Genomic DNA, 7,997 nt, shown 5'->3' with positions numbered 1-7,997 from the left:
GAACATTTTGGACAGCTGTGGCTTTCAGAGAGCGACCGTTTCACCAAACCACCCCCTCTCCTGGTCTGGATTAAAAAGAGCCTCGTCCACACCCACAACCACTCCACCCGCTCCTTTGCCATCGATCACCAGTAGAAAACAGGGCTTTGGTGACAGCTCCCTGTACACATTAGTCCCGGTTGCATAACGAACCGGGACTAATGTGAGCATTAGTCCCGGTTCGAGCGGCTAAGGCGTCGGGAAGGCATTAGTCCCGGTTCAAATAGGACCTTTAGTCCCGATTTGACACATGAACCGGGACTAAAGGGTGCGGTGCCCTTTAGTCCCGGTTCGTGTCTCAACGGAGACTAAAGGTGACCTTTAGTCTCGGTTTGAGACACGAACCGGGACTAAAGGGTGTGATGCCCTTTAGTCCCGGTTCGTGTCTCAAACCGGGACTAGAGGTCCCATTTTCAAACTCTATCCCCCCCCTAGTGTATCGCCTTTTCAGTTTTGTAAAAAGCAAAAGAAAATGATAAAAACTTCAAAAATTAAATTCCTTCGAGATGTAGTTATGTTACTACATCTATTAGTTAGGAAAATTAAAAAACTTAAATTTGGACATGTTTTGCAAAGAATTATTATGAAAAAGTAAAACGGCCATATCTTTTGCATACGATGTAAAAAAACGCATAATATATCAAAAAAATCAGCACGAAAATCCGCATTCGATTTTGATTGCCGTAGGCCTGTTTGCAAATTTTTAGAATCCTCAAATTCTGAAAGGAAAAAAAAGATATGCTCAAATATCTGTTTTTTGACTTTTCATTAAATCTGGTTAAACTGTGGTCAAACTATGGTCAAACTACTTATTCAAGAAATATTAGTGTAAATAAATAATTATTTTTAGTTTTTTTGACTTTTGGTCAAACTGTGGTCAAACTATGGTCAAATCTGGTCAAACTACTTATTCAAGAAATATTAGTGTTACTAAATAATAATTATTTTTGGAATAATAGTTTCAAACTCTAATGGTGCTTAATGCTCAAGTTCAACTCCTAAGGGTTAATAGGATTGACAGCTTATTATTGTCAGGAAAACAACAAGTGCAGACTTGGAAACGTGCTCAGGCTGGAGTAGTGAGAGGACGGGTGACCGACCGGGAAGCTAGATGATTTGGAATGAAGTGGGGTGATTGGAGATTAGAGATTAAATTGAGCAGTGATGAGGGGTGATTAGAATTTAAATACAAATAATTCATAAATTTGAAAATCGAGAAAAAAATTCAAATTTTTTTCAACAAAAAATTCAAAATTTTTGTTTTAGTCCCGGTTACCAACCGGGACTAAAGGTCGAGGTCCAGACAGCGGCCACGTGGAGGGCCTTTAGTCCCGGTTCGTAACACAAACAGGACTAAAGGGGGGGGGGGCTTTAGTACCGACCCTTTAGTCCCGGTTCCTGAACCGGAACAAATGGGCCTTATGAACCGAGACAAATGGGCCTTTTTCTACTAGTGGATGACTGCTACCCCGCCGCCACATCTGATCTGTCTGACCTATCTACATCGGCCACCCACATCAGGATTGATCCGGAGCTCCATGCGAAGATCAGAGCTATGGCTGATAATCAGGGGAGTGGCAAAGGAAGAGGAATGGAAAGAAACACTAGAAACAAGATAGTAGATCCTGCGCCCACAGGTACGTGGGTCCACTCGCCGCCATGGTTCCTAGGAGCCTACTTCCCTCCTCCCCCACAGATGAATCAGTGGCGAGGAGGGCCTAGGGCATGGGGGGAAACCAACAGTAGGAACAAGGAGCTTCTGATTGTTTTGTGGAGCAACACCACAAAGGAGGCCAGGGGAACCAAAAACTGGGAAAGCAGAATACCCAAAACACTGGTCAGAAGTTGCAGAATCAGGGCCAGGAGCAGAGTGGAAATACATGACTTAATATCAATCAACAGAAGAAGGGGGGAATACATGAAAAAACAAGTAGCCTTTCCCTAAGCCAGATGAAGTAGCAGCTACTGAATATGCTGATGTGATTTGCTATAGTTGTTGAGAGCCTGGACATCACAAGACAAACTGCACCAATCCCCCGGTGTGTCAGTGGAGCCCCTCACCTAGGATACCACTGTTGGAAATATGTCCTAGAGGCAATAATAAATTGGTTATTATTATATTTCCTTGTTCATGATAATTGTTTATTATCCATGCTATAATTGTATTGATAGGAAACTCAGATACATGTGTGGATACATAGACAACACCATGTCCCTAGTAAGCCTCTAGTTGACTAGCTCGTTGATCAACAGATGGTTACTGTTTCCTAACCATGGACATTGGATGTCATTGATAACGGGATCACATCATTTGGAGAATGATGTGATGGACAAGACCCAATCCTAAGCCTAGCACAAAGATCGTGTAGTTCGTATACTAAAGCTTTTCTAATGTCAAGTATCTTTTCCTTAGACCATGAGATTGGGCAACTCCCGGATACCGTAGGAATGCTTTGGGTGTACCAAACGTCACAACGTAACTGGGTGGCTATAAAGGTGCACTACAGGTATCTCCGAAAGTGTCTGTTGGGTTGGCACGAATCGAGACTGGGATTTGTCACTGTGTGTAAATGGAGTGGTATCTCTGGGCCCACTCGGTAGGACATCATCATAATGTGCACAATGTGACCAAGGGGTTGATCACGGGATGATGTGTTATGGAACGAGTAAAGAGACTTGCCGGTAACGAGATTGAACAAGGTATCGGTATACCGACGATCGAATCTCGGGCAAGTACAATACCGTTAGACAAAGGGAATTGTATACGGGATCGATTGAGTCCTTGACATCGTGGTTCATCCGATGAGATCATCGTGGAACATGTGGGAGCCAACATGGGTATCCAGATCCCGCTGTTGGTTATTGATCGGAGAACGTCTCGGTCATGTCTGCATGGTTCCCGAACCCGTAGGGTCTACACACTTAAGGTTCGATGACGCTAGGGTTATAGGGAATAGATATACGTGGTTACCGAATGTTGTTCGGAGTCCCGGATGAGATCCCGGACGTCACGAGGAGTTCCGGAATGGTCCGGAGGTAAAGATTTATATATGGGAAGTCCTATTTTGGCCACCGGAAAATGTTCGGGATTTTTCGGTATTGTACCTGGAAGGTTCTAGAAGGTTCCGGAGTGGGGCCCACCTGCATGGGTGGACCCACATGAACGTGGGTAGTGGGGGCAAGGCCCCACACCCCTGGTCAAGGCGCACCAAGATCCCCCCTTAGAAGGAATAAGATCATATCCCGAAGGGATAAGATCAAGATCCCTAAAAAGGGGGGACAACAATCGGTGGGGAAGGAAATGATGGGATTTCTTTCCTCCCACCTTGGCCAACGCCCCAATGGACTTGGAGGGCAAGAAACCAGCCCCCTCCATCCCTATATATAGTGGGGAGGCGCATGGGAGCTTCACCCTTGCCCCTGGCGCAGCCCTCCCCCTCTCCCAAGTCCTCCTCCTCTCCCGCGGTGCTTGGCAAAGCCCTGCAGGATTGCCACGCTCCTCCATCACCACCACACCGTCGTGCTGCTGCTGGATGGAGTCTTCCCCAACCTCTCCCTCTCTCCTTGCTGGATCACGGCATGGGAGACGTCACCGGGCTGTACGTGTGTTGAACGCGGAGGTGCCGTCCGTTCGACACTAGGATCTCCGGTGATTTGGATCACGACGAGTACGACTCCTTCAACCTCGTTCTGTTGAAGGCTTCCGCTTAGCGATCTACAAGGGTATGTTGATGCACTCTCCTTCCCCACCTTGCTAGTTTCTCCATAGATAGATCTTGGTGACACGTAGGAAAATTTTGAATTTCTGCTACGTTCCCCAACAGTGGCATCATGAGCTAGGTCTATTGCGTAGATTCTTTGCACGAGTAGAACACAAAGTAGTTGTGGGCGTTGATTTTGTTCAATTTGCTTACCGTTACTAGTCCAATCTTGTTTCAACGGTATTGTGGGATGAAGTGGCCCGGACCGACCTTACACGTACTCTTACGTGAGAAAGGCTCCACCGACTGACATGCACTTGGTGCATAAGGTGGCTAGCGGGTGCCAGTCTCTCCCACTTTAGTCGGGACGGATTCGATGAAAAGGGTCCTTATGAAGGGTAAATAGCAATTGGCATATCACGTTGTGGTTTTGCGTAGGTAAGAAACGTTCTTGCTAGAAACCCATAGCAGCCACGTAAAACATGCAAACAACAATTAGAGGACGTCTAACTTGTTTTTGCAGGGTATGCTATGTGATGTGATATGGCCAAGAAGAATGTGATGAATGATATGTGATGTATGAGATTGATCATGTTCTTGTAATAGGAATCACGACTTGCATGTCGATGAGTATGACAACCGGCAGGAGCCATAGGAGTTGTCTTAATTTATTGAATGACCTGCGTGTCATTGAACAAACGCCATGTAATTACTTTACTTTATTGCTAACCAGGAGCCATAGTAGTAGAAGTAATAAGTTGGCGAGACAACTTCATGGAGACACGATGATGGAGGTCATGATGATGGAGATCATGGTGTCATGCCGGTGACGATGATGATCATGGAGGCCCGAAGATGGAGATCAATGGAGCTATATGATATTGGCCATATCATGTCACTACTATATAATTGCATGTGATGTTTATTATGTTTATGCATCTTGTTTACTTAGAACGACGGTAGTAAATAAGATGATCCCTTACAACAATTTCAAGAAGTGTTCTCCCCTAACTGTGCACCGTTGCTAAAGTTCGTCGCTTCTAAGCACCACGTGATGATCGGGTGTGATGGATTCTTACGTTCACATACAACAGGTGTAAGCCAGATTTACACACGCGAAACACTTAGGGTTAACTTGACGAGCCTAGCATGTACAGACATGGCCTCGGAACACAGAGACCGAAAGGTCGAGCATGAGTCGTATAGTAGATACGATCAACATGAAGATGTTCACCGATGATGACTAGTCCGTCTCTCGTGATGATCGGACACGGCCTAGTTGACTCGGATCATGTAATCACTTACATGACCAGAGGGATGTCTATCTGAGTGGGAGTTCATAAGATGCACTTAATTATCTTGAACATAGTCAAAAGATCTTTTGCAAATTATGTCGTAAGCTCGCGCTTTAGTTCCACTGTTTAGATATGTTCCTAGAAAAAATATAGTTGAAAGTTGACAGTAGCGATTATGCGGACAAAAGAAAGCTTATGTCCTTAATGCACCGCTCAGTGTGCTGAACCCCAAACGTTGTTTGTAGATGTTGCGAACATCGGACATACACATTTTGATAACTACGTGATAGTTCAGTTAAATGGTTTAGAGTAGAGGCACCAAAGACGTTTTCGAAACGTCGCGGAACATATGAGATGTTTCGAGGGCTGAAATTGGGATTTCAGGCTCGTGCCCACGTCAAGAGGTATGAGACCTCTGACGATTTTCTTAGCCAGCAAACTAAGGGAGAAAAGCTCAATCGTTGAGCTTGTGATCAGATTGTCTGAGTGCAACAATCACTTGAATCGAGTGGGAGTTGATCTTCCAGATGAGATAGTGATGTTTCTCCAAAGTCATTGCCACCAAGCTGCTAGAGCTTCGTGATGAACTATAACATATCAGGGATAGATATGATGATCTTTGAGGTATTCACGATGTTTGACACCGCGAAAGTAGAAATCAAGAAGGAGCATCAATTGTTGATGGTTGGTGAAACCACTAGTTTCAAGAAGGGCAAGGGCAAGAAGGGATACTTCATGAAACGGCAAATCAGCTGCTGCTCTAGTGAAGAAACCCAAGGTTGAACCCAAACCCGAGACTAAGTGCTTCTGTAATAAGGGGAACAGCCACTGGAGCAGAATTACCCTAGATACTTGGTAGATAAGAAGGCTGGCAAGGTCGATAGAAGTATATTGGATACACATTATGTTAATGTGTACTTTACTAGTACTCCTAGTAGCACCAGGGTATTAGATACCGGTTCGGTTGCTAAGTGTTAGTGACTCGATATAAAAGGCTACGGAATAAACGGAGACTAGCTAAAGGAGAGCTGACGATATGTGTTGGAAGTGTTTCCAATTTTGATGTGATCAAACATCGCACGCTCCCTCTACCATCAAGATTACTATTAAACCAGAATAATTATCATTTGGTGTTTGCGTTGAGCATAGACATGATTGGATTATGTCTATCGCAATACGGTTATTCATTTAAGGAGAATAATGGTTACTCTATTTATTTGAATAATACCTTCAATGGTCTTGCACCTAAAGTTATGGTTTATTGAATCTCGATCGTAGTGATACACATTTTCATGCCAAAAGATATAAGATAGTAATGATAGTACCACTTACTTGTGGCACTGCCATGTGAGTCATATTGGTATAAAACGCATGAAGAAGTTCCATGTCGATGGATCTTTGGACTCACTCGTTTTTGAAAAGTTTGAGACATGCGAACCATGTCTATTGGTGTATTCTATTGGTGTATACGCATGAAGAAACTCCATGCAGATGGACCGTTTGGACTCACTTGATTTTGAATCACTTGAGACATGCAAATCATACCACATGGGCAAGATGACTGAAAGCCTCGTTTTCAGTAAGATGGAACAAGATAGCAACTTGTTGAAGTAACACATTTTGATGTGTGCAGTCCAATGAGTGCTGAGGCATGCAGTGAATATCGTTATGTTCTTACTTCACGGATGATTTAAGTAGATACTGAGTGTATTTACTTGATGAAACTCAAGTCTCAATTATTGAATGGTTCAAGTAATTTCAGAGTGAAGTTGAAGATCATCGTGACAAGAGGATAAAATGTCTATGATATGATCATAGAGATGAGTATCTGAGTTACGAGCTTTGGCACGCAATTAAGACATTGTGGAAATTGTTTCACAATAAATACCGCCTGGAACACCATAGTGTGATGGTGTGTCCGAACATCATAGTTGCACCCTATTGGATATGGTGTGTACCGTGATGTCTCTTATCGAATTACCACTATCGTTCATGGGTTGGACATTAAAGACAACCACACTCACTTTAATAGGGCACCACGTAATTCCGTTGAGACGACACCGTTTGAACTATGGTTTGGAGAAACCTAAGTTGTCGTTTCTTAAAGGTTCGGGGCTGTGACGCTTATGTGAAAAGTTTCAGGTTGATAAGCTCGAACCCAAAGCGGATAAAATGCTTCTTCATATGACACCCAAAACAGTTCGGTATACCTCCTAATTCAGATCCGAAAGCAATAGGGATTGTTTCTTGAATCGGGTCCTTTCTCGAGGAAAAGTTTGTCTCGAAAATTGAGTGGGAGGATGGTGGAGACTTGATGAGGTTATTGAACCATCACTTCAACTAGTGTGTAGCAGGGCACAGGAAGTTGTTCCTATGGAGCCTACACCAATTGAAGTAGAAGCTTATGATAGTGATCATGAAGTTTCGGATCAAGTCACTACCGAACCTCGTGGGATGACAAGGATGCGTACTACTTCTGAGTGGTACAGTAATCCTGTCTTGAAGGTCATGTTGCTAGACAACAATGAACCTACGAGCTATGAAGGAGCGATGGTGGGCCTGGATTCCGACGAATGGCTCAAGGCCATAACATCCGAGAGAGGATCCATGACTTTGGAAGAAATACTTGATGGTCGTAAGGACGTTGGGTAAAGATGGATTTTAAAAGGAAGACAGACAATGATGGTAAGTATCACCATTAAGAAAGCTCGACTTGTTGTTAAAGATGTTTACCAACAAGTTCAAGGAGTTGACTACGGTGAGGCTTTCTCACTCGTAGCGATGCTAAGAGTCTGTTGGAATTGGATTAGCAATTACTGCATGATTGATGAAATCTTGCAGATAGGATGTCAAAACATTGTTTCCTCAACGTTATACTTGAGGAAAGGTGGTATGTGATACAACTAGAAGGTTTTGTCAATCCTGAAAGATGCTAACGAGTATGCAAAGCTCCAGCAATCCT

The sequence above is a fragment of the Triticum aestivum genome, chromosome 7B, assembly GCF_018294505.1.
Source record: "Triticum aestivum cultivar Chinese Spring chromosome 7B, IWGSC CS RefSeq v2.1, whole genome shotgun sequence".
Lineage (NCBI taxonomy): Eukaryota > Viridiplantae > Streptophyta > Magnoliopsida > Poales > Poaceae > Triticum > Triticum aestivum.
The sequence above is the reverse complement of the archived record's forward strand: the minus strand, read 5'-3'. Positions refer to the sequence as shown.